The sequence below is a fragment of the Glycine soja genome, chromosome 10 (assembly GCF_004193775.1).
Source record: "Glycine soja cultivar W05 chromosome 10, ASM419377v2, whole genome shotgun sequence".
NCBI lineage: Eukaryota > Viridiplantae > Streptophyta > Magnoliopsida > Fabales > Fabaceae > Glycine > Glycine soja.
Window position 1 is genome coordinate 12730086 of NC_041011.1, and position 21446 is coordinate 12751531.

General features: G+C 33.8%; 1 pseudogene; it reads left to right on the plus strand.

Annotated features, from left to right (window-relative positions):
- The first annotated feature begins 1949 nt into the window (after positions 1-1949).
- Positions 1950-12851, plus strand: LOC114371420 (annotated as a pseudogene).
- Positions 12852-21446: the final 8595 nt, after the last annotated feature.

A 21446-nucleotide genomic window follows, 5' to 3' on the forward strand; every position in this document is an offset into this window, starting at 1 on the left:
ATGGAAGACAGTTGATCGCTTGTATCTGAAATTTGGAGAGGATCCAAGAAACCAAAGGCTTGGTCTTGCTTCAGACGACATGAATCCTTTTGGTAACTGAAGCACCAGCCATAGTTCATGGCCTGTTTTGCTAATGATTTACAACCTTCCTCCTTGGTTGTCCATGAAGCAAAAATACATTATGTTGTGTATGATGATAGTGGGTTCAAGACAGCCAGGAAATAATATTGATGTCTATCTTACTCCCTTGATTGAAGACTTAAGAAAATTGTGGGTAGAAGGGGTTGATGTGTTTGATGGGAATGTTCAACAAACCTTCAGGTTACATGCAATGATATTTTCCACCATTAATGACTTTCTGGCTTATGGGAATTTTAGCAGATATAGTGTGAAAGGACACCATGCATGTCCTATCTGTGAGAAAAACATGACTTACATCCAACTAAAACATGGAAAGAAGACAATATATACAAGGCACAAAACATTTCTGAAACCTTATCACCCGTATCGGCAATTGAAGAAAGCATTTAATGGAAACCATGAGATTGAAAGTGTGTCAAAACCTTTAGTTGGACATGAAGTTTATGATCGAATGAAAGACATTGTAACTATCTTTGGTAAGACACAAAAGAAGGATGCATCTGAGAAGAACATTTGGAACAAATGGTCAATATTCTTTGATATTCCTTACTGGTGCAATCTAGACGTACAACATTGTCTGGACGTTATGCATGTCGAGAAAAATGTGTGTGATAGTTTAATGGGCACCCCTCTTAACATTAAAGGCAAGACAAATGATGGTTTGAAATGTCGTTAAGATTTGGTTGACATGGGTATACAAGAGCAGTTGTATCCATAATCACAAGGTGCATAAACAATTTTCCCCCCAGCATGTCACACAATGTCAACGAAGGAGATTTTTTTTTTTTGTCGTTGTCTCAAAAATCTGAAAGTCCCACAAGGATACTCTCCAAATATCAAGAGCCTTATGTCAGTTAATGATTTGAAATTGGTTGGCTTCAAATCTCATGATTGTCATGTCTTAATGCGACAACGGTTGATATTGGCCGTTCGTGGTATCTTGCCTAAAAAAGTTAGGCTTGCCATAACTTGCTTGTGTTTTTTCTTTAATGCTATCTATAGCAAGGTTATTGACCCTAAAAAATTGGATGATTTAGAGAATGAGGCTTCCATTATCCTTTGTGAATTGGAGATGTATTTTTCGCCATCATTTTTTGACATCATGATTCACTTAATTGTTCATCTTGTACAGGAGATTCATTTGTGTAGGCCTATCTTTTTATGTTTTATGTATCTAGTTGAGCACTACATGAAGGTGTTGAAAGGATATACAAAGAATCAATGTCGAACAAAGGCAAGCATTGTTGAAAGATACGTTGTTGAAGAAGCTATTGAGTTTTATTCAGAGTATATAAATACCACTACACCAGTGGGGCTTCCTCAAAGTCGTCATGACTCCACGATTCAAGGTAGGGGTACACGAGGATTCAATGTTGTAACCATGGATCGATAGCAGCTATCACAAGCTCATCTATACGTATTAAACAACATAGTAGAGGTGATCTCGTACATAGATGCTCACAAACAACATGCCACAGATACTTACCGAAAAATGAGCATGATGAAGTTGTGGCAAGAGCACAATAGAACTTTCATCAATTGGTTTAGACAAACAATCTTCGTAGATGACAATGCTTCAAACACGTTAAGATTGTTAGTTGTTGGTCCAAAGGGTTCATTGTATGTAATTAGAAAGAGGTATGAAGGACTTTCTTTTGTAAATAAAAAAATAGTTTCATAGTCATCAATAATTTTTTTATTGCTTTTGAACTAAATTAAACCATTTTACAAGTTTCTTTTGGTTCCTTGGTAGGATTTCTGCCATACCATAATCTTGCTTCCAAGTGGAAGTTCTTAGCTTTTGAGTCATGGTTAAAACAGAAGGCTTAGATCCATCAATATACAAGCAAAACTCAGGCAGTATTACAAGTTTTGATGCTGAAATTAAGAATTTGTCTCCTGATTCTCCATCATCTCTGGAGATTGATGGTAAAGTTGAAGATTAAATTTGCTCCCTTGATTGAAATTGGAAGATCTTCTAAGGATTTATGACAAAGCGAAAGTTAAGTTCTTATCTTCATTTGTTGGGCAGGTTTGGTATTCAAAACATAAATGCACTGCCAAAATATATTCCTTTAGTTTTACCATAAAATATGGAACTTGAATATTATCGATTTAAGGTGTATGGTCTAGATTAGTTCCTCTGAGAGCATGTCCTCAATTCGGTATCTTTCTAAACTCTTATGTATTTTCCTTTATATCTTTGGTTGCTTATAAGAGAGTGTGTTTTTGTAGCTGTTGTAGTACCTAAAAACAATTTAATTTTTTAGTAGAATCTAGTCTATGTGCCTCGTTATAATTCCATTAAAGCTTTGCAGTAGGGGGGCCTACCAAGTGTGAGTATGAAAAATGAAAAGTAAGAAAGGTTAATCTTGATTATACAATCATACACAACTTGCCCAAATTGGTTTTACTTGAAACTAATCCTGACCATCCATGGAAGATTTAATTGTTGGAACAAGTGGCCTCAGAATAATTAAGAAGGGGGGTTGAATTAATTATGAACGTGTCTTGACTAATTAAAAATTTATCCTTCTTAATGTTACTAGATTCAATTAGGTTTTACTACTAAGTTATGAGAAAGTAAAGAACAGAAACAATAACTTAGACAAAAGTAAAGCGGAAATAAAAAGTGCACAGCGGAAAAGTAAGGAGTGAAGGGAAGAAGAAAGCAAACACAAGTTTTATACTGGTTCGACAACGACCCGTGCCTACATCCAGTCCTCAAGCAACCTCTTGAGATTTCCTTTCCTTGTAAAAATCCTTTACAAGCAAAGAGCCACAAAGGATGTACCCTCCCTTGTTCTCTTTGAACAACCAAGTAGATGTACCCTCTACTTGAAGCGAACCACAAAGGATGTACCCTCCCTTGTGTTCACTATTACAACCAAGAAGCTACCCGTTTCTTACACAGAATTCTCAGACGGTTAGTTCTTTAAATTCAGTGTTTGGGCAAAGAATTCTCATACGGTTAGTTCTTTGAATTCTTTGTTTGAGGAATCAAAACAATTCTCAAATGGTTAGTTCTTTGAATTCTTTTGGCAAGAGGGAGAAGGAAAGAAGAAGAAGAGAAAAACAGAAGGATAGCACAGTTTTTGTTTTTTGCAGAATTTTCCTTCCTTCAAGGAAAGATTGAACAAACACTTAGAATGAATTTGGCAAAGGTTTTGCAAGAGAAAAGCAGTGGAAAGTTCTGTGTAATCAAATGTTTTTCTGTGTTATTGTATATTGTATTGTATTGTATTTAAAATGCATGCCAAGGTCTTATATTTATAGAACCTTGATACCTTTTGAGAAAACCATGTTAAGAGTTATAACTCTTAACATTTTCTTCAAAAACATTCACTGGTAATCGATTACCATAATGGTGTAATTGATTACATAATGTATTTTATGAAAAGTTGTGACTCTTCACAATTGGATTTGAATTTCAACGTTCAGATTCACTTGTAATCGATTACTAATATAGTGTAATCGATTACACTATTTGAAAATCATTTTGGAACATTGCAAAGTATTGAAACCAGTTTGAAAACCATCCTGGTCACTAGTAATCGATTACTACCAAATGGTAATCGATTACCAGAGAGTATAAAAACTCTGGTAACTTAGAAGATTTTAGAAAATCCTTTTTAAAACAAAAAATGTGCTATTTGATGTTTTTTTGAAAAATACTTTTTACTACCTACTTTGACTTGGCTTGATGCTTCTTGATTTCTTCATTTGATTCTTGAATCTTTGAGTGGAATCTTGAATGCTTGATTCTTTAATCTCGAAACAACTCTTTGAGCTTTAGCATCATCAAAACATCTTGGTGAATCATCATGGTAGCTTTGCTTCCACATTAATGGTTAACATTGGCTTTTCTTTTGCTTTTACACTCCACATTCAACTAGAATTTAAATCATCATCTAATTAATTATTTATTTATGGTAAATCTATGATGAAACCTTCCTCTTATTTTCTATTACCTTATGCTGGTAACTGCAGGAAAAGCTTTGGAAGACTTGAGAGCTTCTCTCTTTAATCAATTTCGTTCCTCTGAAGGTGCAAAGTGTCAACAACAGTGCATATATGGTCCAGGCATTGCACTTTCATTCAATTTTCTGGTTGCAGTTGGTACTATTTTCATGAACAAAATGGTTTGTTTACTCTCTTTTTACCTCATATCTGGTTAAGCTGTGTTTTCTGTTGAAATTTAAAAGTATTATGATTTTTATTTGCTGACTTTCTTGGGTTTTTCTTGTTTTGTTTCAGGTGCTTCAAACTGTTTAGTTCAAATTCCCTATACTTTTTACACTAATTCACTATGTATTGAGCTGGTTCTTAATGGCAATACTAAAAGCATTTTCTTTTCTTCCAGCTGCTCCTTTCTCAAAATTAACTTGATTGTCTACTTTATTTACTCTTGGATTTGTTATGTCTCTATCCACTGGCTTTGCTAATGTCAGCTTGAAATATAATAGGTAACCCAAACTATTCACATTTATTATTTGAAATATTTTTTTATACTCTCAATTTAATTTCTATATCTTCAGCATTGGTTTCTATCAGATGGCAAAGATTGCAGTGACACCATCAATAGTTTTAGCAGAATTTGTATTGTATTGTATAAGAAGAAAGTTTCTTTCGCAAAGGTATATGCACTCACTTGGTTTTGCATGCATTTCTAATAATAATAAGTAGAATTGTACGATTCTAGCAGGAATACAAACTTTTATATAATAAAAACATATGAAATATGGACATGTTTTGTACTATGAACTTCTTTAATTATAACATGGATCAAGTTGTTGATGAAATCCTTCGATATGAGGCAAATTGTGCAACCTATTTATAAAGTTTGTCTGTTTAGTGAACACCCTCCTTTATGCTAACATCTATATTACACCTGCATATTTGTGGAAGGTAAGTAAATCTGATAGTAGATTTAATGTGATTTCACACGTGACATGATATTATATGTGCTTCTGAGGTCCTATGAATGCATTTCAAAATTATGGTTGACTAAAGGAGTCTTGCCACTGGACCATATTATACTGTTTGTGATTTATTAAGCTATATTGTATTGCTTTAGGAACCCTTAGCTTCATCCTTTTCAAATGCTTTGCTTGATTTAGTTGGCCTATGCTTTCTGGCTACAAATGATATGTGAACTCTATATTTCAGGGCAATTGACTTATGAAGTTTTGTGATGTATCGTTTATATAGAGCCGGCGGGGGGGGGGGGGGGTCAATTAATTTGTGGTTTTGTGATTTTCTCCTTAGGTTTCGATGCTTGCTAGAATTTTAAAACTTTACAGGCATTAGCATTAACAGTGGTATCTATTGGTGTTGATATGGCAATTGTGACTGATCTTCAGTTCCATGTATTTCTTGCTTGTGTAGCATTGGCTTGGATTGTTCTCAGTATTGTAAACAAAATCTTGTGGTCTAACTGTAGCAGCAAGAGAACTGGACTGCTTTGTTGTGAGTAATTATTACAACCTTTATAACTTTCCTCCTCATCTCCCTTGTCACTCTTTGGTTCTTATGTACATCAAAGGATTTCTTTCTATCAGAACCACACCTATTACTTTGATTTTTCTGGCTGCTATGTTACCCTACCTAGACCATCCAGGTGTTCTCTCCTTCGATTGGAACTTCAGCAATAGTATGGTGATTTTTGCATAAGCTATTCTTGGATTATTGCTTCAATGGTCTGGTGCTTTAGTACTAGGGTAAGTCAGATTTCTAGTTGTTGAATAATTTTGATTTTATTTGGGAGAAGAATTTCAATTTCTTGTAGAGTAGATAGAACCTATTCTGTTGAATTTTATATATGGGGATCCGACATGATTATCATTTTATTTGTTGTGTGTATTATAGAACACATTGTTGATGTTTGTATTAAGAATGTACTGACCTCCAAAGGCCTAACCAAGCATAAAGTGGCCACTCTTGTTCTATTATAGACTAAGATACATTAATGCTGAAAAAGAAATTAGCTTTCTTCCCCCCCCCCCCCTTTTTAGGGCAGGGCGGGGTGGGTTACAATTAATTAGCTGAGCCCAAAGAGTTGAACCAAGAAACCATGATATGCGTTTGATACAACCTTTGTTTCTTCTCCTATCTTTATAATTTCTTGAGGCCTTGTGAATGTAGTACATTTCTCATTCACTTGGAAGCTAAGAGTCTAAATCACTGTTATGGTGGGTTACATTACTGGTTACTTTTACAGTTTTATGAAATATTTAAACCATGAAACTTTTTTTTTTGTTTGGGCCATCAGTATTTGGCTTATAGTTCTAAATATTCTTAACTCAAACATAGTTGCTCTTTTTTTCAACTGCTATTTTTTCTTTTCATTCAAGTTTAGCTCAACAACATCTCCAAGTTACATATTGTTTTAAATTCATTGAACCATCTACCTAAGATCCCAATGAGTAAAAATATTTTTTCAATTTGTATTATATTTTAGTAGTACTGTAGACTACTAATGTTTTCCAAATGTCAGAAGTACTCTTGCAACCTGATAATTACTAATAGAGTGATGACCCATTTACTTTCAACTAAAGTTTACACTAAATGCCTTGCATGATTATCTGCTGAAATTAGTTACTAACATTGTACTTTATGGCCAAGTTTACAACACCCGAATTAAGAGTCAAAACCTTGTAAACTTTTTCATTTTTATAATTTGACAATATTATGATAGATTGTTTACTGAGAATTTTGGAGTAGCAAATTTATTCAAGTCATTCATCATGTGTATTTAAGTGTTATGTTTTGGATGCTATTTCTAGGTAACATTAAGAACGTTATTGCATCTGGCTTATGTTTGGCTTAATTCATTGTGGTTTACTAATCTTTTTGAGGGTTGGTTTTACCCTGCAATTTGCAGAGCTACATCTGCCATCTCCCACGTCGTCCTGGGGTAGTTTAAGACCTGCGTCCTCCTTCTAGGAAACTATTATCTCTTTGGATCCCATCTTGGCAAAATCGGTATTTGTGGTGCATTCACAACTATTGTTGGTATGTTTGTTTACACTTACTTCAATATGAGGCAACAATCAAACAAGCCATCTCCTCGACAGGCTTCTGTTTCGCCAAAATCTAAACTTGCCAATATGAAGCATGTTACTTCTTCATTAGTTGTTTTGATAAATTCACTATTGCTAGGTTGTGGTGTATGTACTTTGTTTATTTTTAATTTTTGCCATCCTTGGAGGAGAAAATAAGGAAAGTGTCATTATCATGTGCTCAAATATCCATGTTGATGTCATTTTTAGCTCTAGCTTGTATATATAGGGCTTTCTTTAATTACACATGACTAAAAAGTTTGAACATTTTAGAAATTATTACGTGGCAATTAATGTAAATGTATTGGTTTGAATTTGTAATATAGGTGGTGGTGAAAATAAATAAATGACTTGTAAAAAAAACAACACTTTCTAGGAAGGTTTTGTCGAAAAAACATCTTAAAATGTGATACATTCTAAGACGGTTTTCGAGATAGAACCGTGTTAGAATGTGATACATTTTAAGACGATTTTCGAATAAGACCATCTTAGAATGTGACACATTCTAAGACAGGTAGGGAACCGTCGTCATAGATGCATCGATATTCTACGATGTCCACTACGACGACAGTTAATAATCGATGTCATATCACTATTATATAGTAGTGTATAGACCAAATGGAAGCAAAGCAATGACAAAATTTGGAATAATCATGATGTTCCATACCTTCGCATAGTGAAGAGCCTCTGGGCAATGGGGTACGAAGTTTTTTATGATGTTCCACCAACAATCGCAGTGCAACTTGCTCTCCTTCACCTACAAGAATGGCAGCAAGCACGTGGCTCCAATCATCATCGTCCTCAATTTCCTAATTCATTGGTGAGTTTTGTAAGGAGGCAAGCAAATTTTGTTGCGTATTCTTTGACTAGGATATCAACTTTGTATGTTAGCTCTGAGATCTTTATTCATGTTTTTTCTAGTTTGTGTCTCTTTTATTATTATGATTTAAATAACATAAGTATCTTTATATAGAAAAAAACATAATTTTCTTGTTTATTATTTTTTAAATGTTTTTTTAATGAAAACACGACCTCTCCTGTTGTGAAGTAATTGAAGCTCCCCGCTCTTGTAGAAGAAAAATTAAGTCACCAGATCGGGCTAATGTCGTATCATGGTATGAAGGAATTTGAGTAAAAATAATTGAAATTAAGGTATGCCATCTTCAAAATCACGATTTTTCTTGAGAAAAAAAAACAAAAGTTGTGTAGTAAAATACGACTCCAATTCAAGGTCGTGTATCAATACAAGAATTCTTTAAAATTAAATTAAAAAGTAAAAAAATAAAATTCATATTTTAATTTATGACTTTAGTTTAAAGTCGTGAATTAAAACATCACTTCAACAAAATTAAATTAAAAAAAATAGAAAATTATATTTTAAAACAGGGTTTTTTCATTCAAATTCGTATGTGTAAAATATGACTTATGACTTATTTATTTATGTAATTTTTTGAAATTTACTATTTTTTTAATTTTTGAGAAATAAGTTACCCCTTTTGTGTAAGAAAATCGCTGGGACAAGATCCTTTTATACGGATTAATTCCATGTGTCTTTTGGCTTAGGTAAACCTTACACTATAATGATCCATGGGATTGGGTAACCTAATTTATCTTCCATCATTATAATATAGAACTCAAGAGAACCCCAACAGCTAATTACCCATCAATGGGGGACCTTATTATTGAATTATTGTGACCACCTGTTTTTTGACAGGCTTAGGCTGCTTCGCATAAGCCACAAAAATTAAGAATATAAAGCACAAAAATGTTGACTTAAATACAGAAAGAAACTATAATATATCAGTTTTTTGATCATTCAGAAAGTAGATATATATATATATATATATATAAACTTTGGATTTTTCACTTAAATTTATAAAATTTTGCAAATTAAAATTTTAATTTACCAGAACCGATCACATGTCGATGGGATGTTATCATATTTTAATAAATATTGATATATTTAATTCCTGCACACATTTTTTATGATTATTTTTACAATTTATTTATTTTTATCTATTTTTGTTATGTCATCTATTTTATTTGATACTTTTTTTCTTTTATCTTTCTTTTAATTGTAAAAATTAATAATTGTAAAAAAAGAGTTGAAAGAATAGATTTTTTGTTTTGTTAACCTGGCGCTTTCAGAATCCAGATCAGAAATACCGACTTAGCACATCCAATAGTTGGTGAATTCCTCACTTGAATCACCTTAAAAGCCCAACTTCTCTCATAGTTATATAATCATATATATTTTGGATGTGTTCTTATATACCTAAACCATTTTACGACTGATCTCCCCCACAATTTATTTATATTAACATGCAATATTTGTCTCTTTCGAACGAAGGTTTGTGGCGGGCTTTCATAAATAACAAACTTTACATCAAGAATAATTAAAAATTAAAACAAGTTGTCATTATAAGTGACTATGCAATGCTATAATATTTGTTTATCATGTAGTTTAATATTGTATTTTAAACGGAAAAAGTTCCATGATAATTACAGTCTAATCATTTTACGCATAAATATTATACATTTAAAAAGAAGTCATTTTTTTATTGCGTGAAAATAGACTAGGTTAGACTTTGGTGGGCTTAAGCCTAATCTATATCATAATTACTAAGTTTGTGCCTAACCTATTTACTTGTTATATGTTAAGGGTTTAGCTTTGATCTAACTTGTTTAAAAGTCTATTTACATGGTATGTTTTATAAAAGGCCTATAAACTAGCCAATAAGCCTAATAGAACCTAAATAGACAAATACACTTATCAAAGTTATTATTAATGTTAATATTAAGAATTATATATATATATATATATATATTATAATATTATATTTATTATTATATAAACAACTCAGGCCAGGCCTTTAGCAAACCAGATCGTAGGCCCCTAACAGGTCACCTAGCTTATTTCCTCCCTTATAATTTATTCAACTAATTAAACATGCATTTTTTTAAGGGGAGTTGAGTTTAATAAAACATGTTAGGTAATTAAACATGTCACTAAAAGAGGATATTCTCTCCTTGTGAGATGTTTTTCTCTCCCTGGCAAGGTTTCTTTGGGCATGTGAGACGTGTTTTTCTATCTTGATTGTGAGGCAATTGCTTTTCTCGACGATCATGGAAGAAGTCAACATGGAAAACCTATCATTTGAGGCTAAGGAAGATCTGGTTATGACAATGAGGAAGATTGAGGATGTGCAAAATCTATCCCTTTGTCTAGTAGGGCGTTTCCTCACAGAGAGAGCCATTTATGTCCCCATCATGAAGGAACGAATGGCAGAAGTTTGGCAACCTCTTCGTGGAGTCTCTATTAGAGATATGGGAGTCATCACCTTTCTCTTCCAATTTTCCCACCTATAGATATCCAAAATGTCATCAAAGGGAGTCCTTGGTCTTTTGACAAACACTTGATGCTTCTAAGTGCTATCAAAGATGGTGAAATCCCAAACGATATTTCTCTCTTCTGTTAGGTCTGGATGACCACTCTTCTCATCTATCTTGGATTTTGATGAATAATAATAAACATAAATTATTGATGTTCTAATGAGTTTTTGAAAAATGGATAGGATTAACGTGTTAAAGGATTTAACAATGATCGACACGTATCATCCACACTCCAAGAGAAAATGTTCTGTTAATTATTTAACTAGTGTCCAACGCGCTAAAACCAAAGAGCATTCACTCATTATGACAATTAGTGTTATACACTGTGTTTTGTTAACTTTCGCATATAGCTAGTAAGAGACTCACACATTCTTTTTGAAATGATCAACATTGATCAAAAAGTCTGTGATAGCTGAAAAAAGGAAGTACACGTGTTCTATCTTATACAAATTCATTTTGACTCTCTTTATTTTGAATTGCTAACATTTGAATTTAAGGAAATGACATAATATAAGATATTCATAGAATATTCCTTTGAGGTTGCTTTCGTCTAGGACAAGGAGCACATGACGATGTTTGTACTATCGCTCATTTCCTCGCAAATTAGAGCATGATATGTAGCCTTATCTTCTAGTGTAAGGCAATGGTCTTTTCAAGAAATCAACACTGATCTCAAAACAAATCTTTCACTGAAGTCTATAAAAGACAGTCCCTACTAAAAAAGATGTAAGCAAAAATCATTACAAAAAAAAATGAGAGACTAATTTAAAGTTTTCATTTATTTATCTGTTTCGAAGCAAAGTTATCATGTATTTGAGCTTTATTGTTTATTCGCTCATTGAGTGTTATTGAATCCTTGTATTCATTCAAACTATTGTTTGTGAAAGACATGAGTGACTTAGTGTTAAACAATACTTTGGTTTCTTAGATTTAAGTGGTATAAAGAATACTTGTATAGCTAGGAGTGACAAGTTAGAATACTTGTTTGATAATCAAGTTTTGATTAGTGGAACCCTTTACCGTTGAGTAAAGGAGAACTCAACATATCTCAGGTTCAGTGAACCAATATAAACCAAGTCTTTCTACTTCTCGCCTTAAAAGTTTATAAACGTTCTAGTAGTACTCTCTGTCACTTCTTTTATACCAAGTATTTATTTGAAAAGTCATTTTAAAAAAAAAATTATTAAGTCACTGGACGATCAAACTTGTCTTTATTAAAACTTGTCTTCTCTTTAGTGGACAACTTATCATACATATACATATCTTTCTATATATGTGCTAAAAGTTACAAAAAAAGTTATTATCTTTGATATACACACTACTCAACCCCCCTTCTAGTGTGATTGTTGTTATTTTAGTTGGTATCAAAGTTTGGCCTTAAGGGTTGAGTATTTGACAATACTAAGGAAAAGATCCAGAATATCAAAGATATGGAAGAAGGATTTTCTACCAATAAACCACCGTTGTTTAGAGGTATAAAATATGATTACTAGAAGGAGTTTATGATAGCTCACTTTGAATCCATTCATATAGATCTATGGGACGTGGTGAAAAATGAAAATTATATTCCATCTGATGATTAGCTGAATGAAATTCTTAGAGGCCAATGGAGTGAGGAGCAAAAACTCAGATTCCTGCTCAATTCCAAGGCTCAAAATGTGATGTTGTGTGCTTTATTAGAAGAGGAGTACCCCAAGGTATAACTTCAGAAGTGTCAAACAAATGTGGGACACTTTGGCTGTAACATATGAAGGAACGTCACAAGTAAAGAGGATCAAACTTAGTCTCCTCACTCGTAAGTATGAACTCTTCTCTATGAAAGAAGACACACAAAGTATGTTCAGGCACTTTCAAACCATTCTCAATGAACTAAGATCCTTAGGCATAACTTATGATAATTATGATCATATTGATAGAATTTTGAGAAGTCTGTCTAGAAAGTGGAAACCGCCGGTAATATTGCTAATAACCTTAAAGAATCTTGATTCTATGTTCCTTTAGGAACTTGTTGGTACCCTTAATGTTCATGAACAAGAACTTCAACAGGACAAGGGACAAAAAAATTCTTTTGTTTTCAACTATCAGAAGAAAAAGAAGACGTCATTGTCCAAAAAACAAGTCTTGAAAAGTTCGTTCAAAGCTCTTAAAGTTGATGATTCTTCTAATGATGAATATGAGGAAGACTTTGATGGAGATGAGCTCGCCTTCATTTCACGAAAGATCTGCAAAATTCTTTCTCTCTCCACAAGAACGTGACATGTTGCATTTTCTCTAGTTGTGAGACAACGATCATATCAAGACAAGCACAAATCCCATAACAAATCTATTCTATAAAGCTATAAAAGGCGACCCAAGCTATGCTATCAAATGTAAGAATATGAAGAGAAATACGAGCAAGAGCATTTGAAATGCAAATCATTCAAGTCATTGGAAGATATATTACAATGCTTAATTAGTTAATCATTTGCCTAACAAAGTTATGCATTGTATTTGAGCTTAAGTGTTTATCCACTTTATTGAGTGATTTGAATCTGTGTATTCATTTGGCATATTTCATATTATGATCATAAACCTTTTCCGTGCACACAACATATGGAAAAAAAAGGTTCATCTTTGTAGTCATTAGACTCTTACCAATTTAATCCAAGCATCTTGATCTAAGCACCAAACAGACTAGACCTACTAATCTTTTCTCTTTTGAAATGATTGTGAAAAAAATATATCAACTGATCAAGTTTAACATAGTTTCCTTTACCATTTATAGGGAAACAAATTAAGCTTGAATGTGAATTAAAATTGAAGTTACTATTCAGACATAAAACATAGTTTACTTTTTCATTTAATTGTATTGGAAGCCATTTTTATGGACGAATTTGGAAGATCACTTGTTTACTACCACAGTTAAACTAAACTAAGGATCTCTAGTTGTACAACATTCTTACAATTAGTTAGTGCAAGAATTTTAGCAAATGGAATAATGATTGTTATAAAGAGGTTAGACATGATAAATATACACAAAGACGAAAAACTAAAAATAGAAAATAGATATGCACAAAGGCATAGAACTGAACAAAAGTTTGCTTGTACATGACAAATATGCCTAAGGAATAATTGAACAACAATGTGCTTATACATGATAAATATGTATAAGGATGTAGTCTCAGATGTTTGTAAAGGTATTTTCCATTATCAATAGTTTTGACATATGTAACTATGTTCGAACACTTGTACTCAATACAATTTATAATATTATAAATCAGAATTAACACCTATATTGTTATGTTGTAATTACTTAACATAAAAAATGAGTTTATTTGTTTTGATTCTAGTTACACAAAATATCATAACTTTCAACTACAAAAGAAATGCACAAAACAATTTCAATTTATAATTCTTCAAATAGTAGCATATGCACAAAATTCTTCAAACAATAGCAAATGCATAAAGTAGTTATAGCTTCAAATTCTTCCAAATAAAAGCATATGCACAAAATAGTTATAACTTCTAATTCTTTAAGCAATTTATGAAAAAAATGAAATATTTCATTAATATTCATTCATCACTAAGTGACTCCTATAAAATAAAAGTAAAGACAAAATAATATCATAAGCTGCACATAAAGATAATTTTTTGGTTGATAAAAAATATCATACAATCAACTATCTAGTGAAACTAAATTGATTTTCAGTTTCTTGATTGAATTCATGTGGTAGATGTGTCAAATTGAATGTTGCACAATCCACTTGACTTAAAAACTCAATTTCCTTAAATAGTAAACATTAAAAGTTAAAATAATACTTGTAATCAAGGAAAAAGAAAAGTTGTTATAAATATAACTTTATATATCTCAAATCTTTGACTTGGTAAATGTTTCTCAATTTGATTTCTTCATATTATTTAGACGAAACAAAACTCAACCCAACTCTTTATTTGTTTGTCTCTTTAACCCAAGCCAATTTTTTAGACCTCTTTATTTATGTCACATGTTCTCTTGTTAATGTTGGAACATCATCTTTATCAATGATCATTATTTTTTTCTTGTAATTGAATCTTTTTTACCAACTTACTCAAGTCACCCGCTCTTTTATCTACAAGTTTGTACTCACTTGTAGAACTTGATATATTGGCTTCCTATTAGAGTACAAGTATGAGGTAAAGTCACATATCGTATAGGAATGAGAAGATTGAACATCATATAAGTGAAGACAAGACCTATAAACCTAAGCCTTAAGATTTTGGGTTAAGGTGTGGTAAGTTCACATATATGGTTGCTCATGACCCATTGGTGATAGGCTTGGACGAGTAAGATGGTGACAGTGGATCCTTGGGTTGAGAATCCCTTGTATTAAAAGTCTTCTTGACGGTGGGTCCAAACGGCATGCTCTGTGAGTGAAGCGACGGTGCAAGTATCTAGAGCATGTGAGCTTTAATGACTACCATGAAAATACTCGTGGATGAAAATGACTTCCGCTCGAGGGAACCGAAGACTACCATGTGGATGAGACTCACACTTAAGGCGGGGGGGATGTTGAAGTAAATGTGTGAGATGAAGTCCCACATCGTATAAGAATGAGAAAATTGAACACTATATAAGTGAAGAAAAGACCCATAAACTTGACCTTAAGGTGTTGGGTTAGGATGTGGTGTTAGATGCATTAGCATCGGAGAATGTTCAGATTTCAACTTTGGTATGGTCTTTATGTATGCCTTAAAATTTAAATTCATAAACTTTCACTAAGTTGAATGCTTAACATGTCAATGATAAATGCCTTCCTTCATGTAACATTAACATGCTACCCGTTTTTGCTAGATAACATACATCAATTTCATCCAATTATTTTCATTGACATTAAAATTAACAATCAACTTGCTCTAAACTACCTTAAACATCATTTTCATAATTGTATATACACCTCTCGAAGTCAGTTAAGAAATGCCTCTCTTTTCATCAAGTTACTAAGGTGTTTGATTTCATTTTGCATCAAGTGCCACATACATAACCCATGTATAGTCTTTGACATCACTTTAGTTAGTGCTTTAGTCATTGTTGGTCCTAATTGGTGAATGAAGTTTAAGGTTATTCCCATGTGCTTCAAGGAATGTTTGAAATAACCATTTGAATTATTAAACTATTTCATCATATTAACAATGCAACAACAAAAATGATTGTGCGTCGTAATGGTTGAAGCCTGAAAAACAATTTTAAATGATTAGCGCGGTTGGTACACTATGTTGTATCCAAAGAAAAACACTACCAAAATATCCATAGTCTAAGATTTTTTTTGTGTTAGCCCAAAATACATTTGTGATTTGTTCATCACAATCCATTTGATATGCATGGTAAAATGATGGATTGCCCAATAATAATTTTTGAAAATATTGCATGAGACTACCAACTTCCCACATATCATGGTATGTTGTCTTCTTGCTTGGGGATAATTCTTTGCATCCAATAACCAAATAGTAGCTCTACCTCTCGTGTGTGCACTCACACTGAAATGAATCCTTTTGTATCATTCCAGAGTCCTCTGCCATTTCACTCTCATAGGCTTGGAACTTTTAGATATTTTTTTATATGACGTTGACATTTGTTGTTTCTGCAAGTTGTAAAGGGTGGGTATAGATCTCCATGAACTCATGGAATAAACTTTCCATTCTTTTCAATAAATGCAATTATTGCTTCGCACCCAGTTCTTGGCTCACCATCTGGATTCTTAACCCAGAAGGATCTCTTGTTTGCCATTGGATTACCCTTCTTGCAACAAACAAACTTGTCCGATCAAATAATCGAGCCATCTTTCCTTTTGTTTGGGTAATACTTTCTAACTCCAAAACCATTTTCTTAATACCATATTCAATCCAAAATTCCCAGATTACGTTTACATTGTCAAATTCCCAGATTACATCTACATTGTTAAATTCCATTCAAACACTTGGTATTTTACCCATGGTCATTGTTGGATCAAATTTGTAATGTTCAGCATAAAACCATAAAACTAATGGAAATCTATGACAAAGAAGTAAGCCATTGAAAAAAAATATCTAAGACATCGAATATTCATAAACAAACTCAACTAAACTAAGAAGAAATGGTTTCAATATAAATTAGCCAGTAAAGTAAAACCAGACAAAAAAAAACAAGAAAAAGTTATAGCTTGTAACCTCTCTGTGTTGCAATAGTAGAGTGTGAAAACTGTAAAAAGAATGAAGAAGATTGATTAACAAGATGATTGAATATGAAAAAGATGAATGGAAGCATAAACGATTGATGGATGGTGCTAAAAAGCAAGTTTTATGTGTATGTGTTTGCTAGGTCTGTGGGGTCATTACTTCCTTTTAACTAAAACAAGCGACGTCATTTGACTCTCAAAATTGGAAAGTAAAAATAAACTATTTTGGACCATAAGATTCATCCAATGTTTAGGAATTAATTGACTACGTGTGATTGCATTGAACCCCGATAATAGGGAATCCGAATCCATACATTTATTAGGGTATTTATTACGTGAGGGTATTATTGGAAAATAATTAATACTTAATTTCTTGATATTTTAAAATGAGAAATAAATTTAATTAAATATTCTAAAAGTGACAATTGAGAAATAGAGTGAGATGGGAGAGGAAGCTTCCTGTGCATTTCACAAGTATTTTTTTTTATTTTAAGTAAAATATAAATTAAAAGAGGAGTACTTGAAATTATAAGAAAAATGTACACAACTTAATTATTCAAATAAATAACTAGGATATATATAAATTTGGTGTAGATTTTTTTCTCCTTCCCGTAGCTTCATTTTTGGGCGTTTGTTTCACCATAAAATGGCCATTGATGTTGCTCTTAAGGTCCGAGGATGTGTTGTTATTTCAGCTTGCAGCCTGTGTGGGGTTACAACTGAGGATTCTGATAAATTGTTTTTGTTGTGTCCTTTTGCTCGAGTCCTTTGGGAGTGGTTGCAAGAGATTGCTCATTTAAACTTGGACTGCTCATCCCTTGTTTCTTTACTAAACTCGGTGGGGACTAGGAATCGTAGGCAGCAGGTTAAGGAGGTGTTGATTTCGACCATAGTCCACATCCTATGGGTGATCTGGTTTTGTCGAAATAGCTTGAGGTTTAGAGACACTAAGATATCTTTGTCCCAAGGTCAAATAATTGTGGTGTTTTCGGTTTCATTGTCAGGTTTCTTGGCAAGCCGAAGCACTTCTAATTCTATTACCGAATTCACTATCTTAAAGACGTTTAAGGTTGATGCACGTCCACCTACAAGTGTTATGATCAAGCAAATAAATTGACACTTTCCAATATGTGGTCATATGAAGTGCAATACTGATGGAGCAACTCTGCTTGTGGTGGCATATTTCGTGATAAATTTGGTGCATTTAGGGTCTATTTTGCTTATTATTTTGGAGTGAAATCAACTCTACATGCATAATTGTTTGCAGTTATTCTGGCTATTGAGCATGCTTTTTTCGTGGGTTTGTCAAAATTGTGGTTGGAGTGTGATTCAACTTTGGTCTTGAAGGCTTTTAAAAATCCTCATCTTGTTACCTGGGAGATTAGGAGCCATAGGAAAAGATGTGTCACTCTCACTTCTTGGATGTTTTTTCAGATATCTCATATTTTTAGAGAAGGCGCGAACAAGATTGTTAATTTTGGTATAGAACATAGATTAGAATTGACTTGGTGAGACTCTTTACCTCCTTTCATTCGTAGTATTTTTCATCACGATCGATGTGGTTTACTTGCTTTTAGGTGTTGTTAGTTTTCATCCCTGAGTTTTGACTTAGTCCCCCATGTTCTTCTTGTTTCTTTTTATTTTTCATTTAAATAAATGATAGGACGACATTGCTAATGATCTTTAAGAGGAGGGATACGAACATAATCGGGATGTCTCTTTCCTATTTTGAAGCATTGCCTTTATATAAAAAAATTAGTTTCATTTTATGTTCCTAAATTTTGCCTTTGAAAAAAAGTTCCTAAATTTTAACATTCGTTTGAACCCGGCCCATGAGTTATCATATCAGTCCAATACTCCGGTGCACGTGTTTCCAGCTCCGCCGCCGCGCTCCTTTTTATTTTTGAGTTTATGTTGACTGTATTCATTAATCAAAATATATAAAAATTAAATTAATAGAGGGACGTTAGATATTTCAAAGGGTCCTATCTGCAATTGCAACAAGGGGTTAATTAAGTTTCATTGATTAAGAATTATAAGAGGTATTGACTTTGGTGGGGTTCTGTATAACATTCTTTTTTAAAATAATAGCTTTATATTGAAATTAGAAAGATAATTTAGTATTAAAAAAATTAAACCAATTAAATATTTAACCCTGATTTTCCAAGAACAATATTTGACGGCCTTTAATTAATCAATTAAATTAATTAACAATCTTACATTTGCATATGATTTTGGTGGTGAAAGAAAAATAGAAACTTCTAGTAGGAATATTTTATATAATTTCTCATGACATTCGGTTACTAATTAATCTTCAAATATCATTAGGCGACTGCTATCTATAGGTGTGGAAGTGAAAACTGTTACGATCAGAGGACAATGCTACCTATGTTAAACTACACTAATAGTTACCTTCATAATTCTTTCCTCCCTTCTTATTTCATTATTGTCATATTATAAATTTCAACAAAAGATAAGATATGTCATTCCAAAACAGAAAAGGAAATATCCTAATAACAAAATTGCAACAATATCCTAATTGGCTATAACTACTGTGCTGAGCTGTCCAAAGAAAGGAATATCCTAAGGGAAGGAATATCAAGCTTAGTCAAGGAGGTAGGTTGGTGTCGTATTGCTATCATTATCCACCTCTGGAAAACCAACCTTGTCCTTAATGTTGGGCAATAAAAACAAGCAAATACAGGAGGTAGGTGTAGAAAAAATAGGTATGTGAGTGAAATTGCTGGTTTGGGCCCTGCCAATGATAACCTTGAGGGTTTGCAACACATGAAGGTCGAGGGTCGAGAGGGTGGGGTTGTGGCTTGCGCCGCAGAGCAAAGAGACAAACCCAGTAGCCATAACAACAGCTAAATTTCTGCGACACAGAGCAAAAAGGGATGTCAAACCATGAATCACACCACCAGGATCAAAAATGAAAATGTTCTTCTCAGCATAATTAATGGCCTTCTTGTCAAGCCCATAAACAATGGCAGCCGTGGTAGACACGTGAATAGTTCGCATCACGTTGAGCCCATAAATGACACTAACATCCTTGGTGGTTTGACGTTGTGGGTCATTGAAGTAAACAGGCACAGGGACAACCATATTCCTTATGGTGGTTTCTGGATACGCCTCTGCGATCTCCTTCATCTTCATAAGAATGGTTGAGTGCTTAGCGGCTTGGTCCTTCACCGCAACGTTGATCAGTTGTTCTGTGTCGAGGAAAGGCACGTCGGGTGGGGTAGTTCGGTGACCCTGATTGTTGGCCATGCTTTCAACACAATCGTGTTGCCAAACGCCGATGCAAGGGTACGTCGCTCGCACAATGACATTGCTAGGAGGATCATCTTCTTTACTAGGCATTGGCATGTGGGGCTTGCTGTTGGCGGGTAGGTGGATGGTGGAGGAAGTGCTTGTATTTTGGTGTTCCAGCGTTTCCGTTGGCACTGCAAAATCCATGGAAGGCAAAGTCGGCATGGTTTGCACAGTTTGCAAAGTCGTGGTACCGCACAAGGCTAGCAAGCGGATCCGGGTACTCTCAAAATCAATCCCAAGAGATTGAGCTGGATGTACATAAGGAGAAGATGTGTGCTGAAACGGAAGGGATGGATCCGATAGAGGTAGTTGCTGATGGATGGTTGTGTGGAGAGAATGCAATGGGAAGAGGTGGGCTGGTGGGTGGTGTGGTCTAGCATGGTCGGAGGCAGCCATGGACGACATGTCGAACCAAATTGTTACAAACAGAGGACAATGCTAGCTATGCTAAACTACACTAATAGTTACCTTCATAATTCTTTCCTTCCTTCTTATTTCATTAGTGTCATATTTATAATGATTTCAACAAAAGATAAGATATGACATTCCAAATGGCCATAACATAAAAGGAAAATATCCTAATAACAGAATTGCAACAATATCCTAATTGGTTATACCTACTGTGCTGAGCTATCTAAAGAAAGGAATATCCTAAGGGAAGGAATATCAAGCATAGTCACAGAGGTAGGTTGGTGTCGTATTGCTATCAAAAACATAATGAGTATGATCTCTGTGGGCAAATTGACCTAACGGGGTCACTTTTACAAACAATTTACCAAATAGGGTCCCTTCCTAAACTATTTACGCACAGGGTCTGTTTTTACATGCATCCCGTCACTTGCATTGGCAATACAGGTAAGCCGCCACTGGCATTGGGGACGTACTGGCTAACGTGGAGGGTGTTTCACCATTGGCATTGGTGAAACACATGAAAACTAGATTTAGCCAGCAACATTGACAAAACAGCTACTGGTGTTAGAAGAGCGTAGCAGAGCAGGCATGGTCTCGCTACCATGGCTGGCAAAATAGCAGCAGAGGAGGCATGGTCTCGCTAGCATGGCTGGTGAAATAGTTGCCTTGCACTTTTTTTTTAAAATTTTTTTTCTTGTTTTGTGGAACAGTGAATGCAAACACAAAAAAAAAAAACAAACAGGCACTACAAAATGAAAGGGGCTGGTTGGAAGAGTGGTGGCTCCTTAAATTCACTTTGATTCTTTCTGCAAAACCATTCTCTTTCTCTCTTTGATACTGTGTGATGCCAAAATGAAAAGCAAAAAAATTTTAATCAGAAAGAGAAAGAATGGCAAATGAAAGGACACCGAGCTTATTTTCAGGCCCTACTAACAAAAGCACAGTAGAATACAAA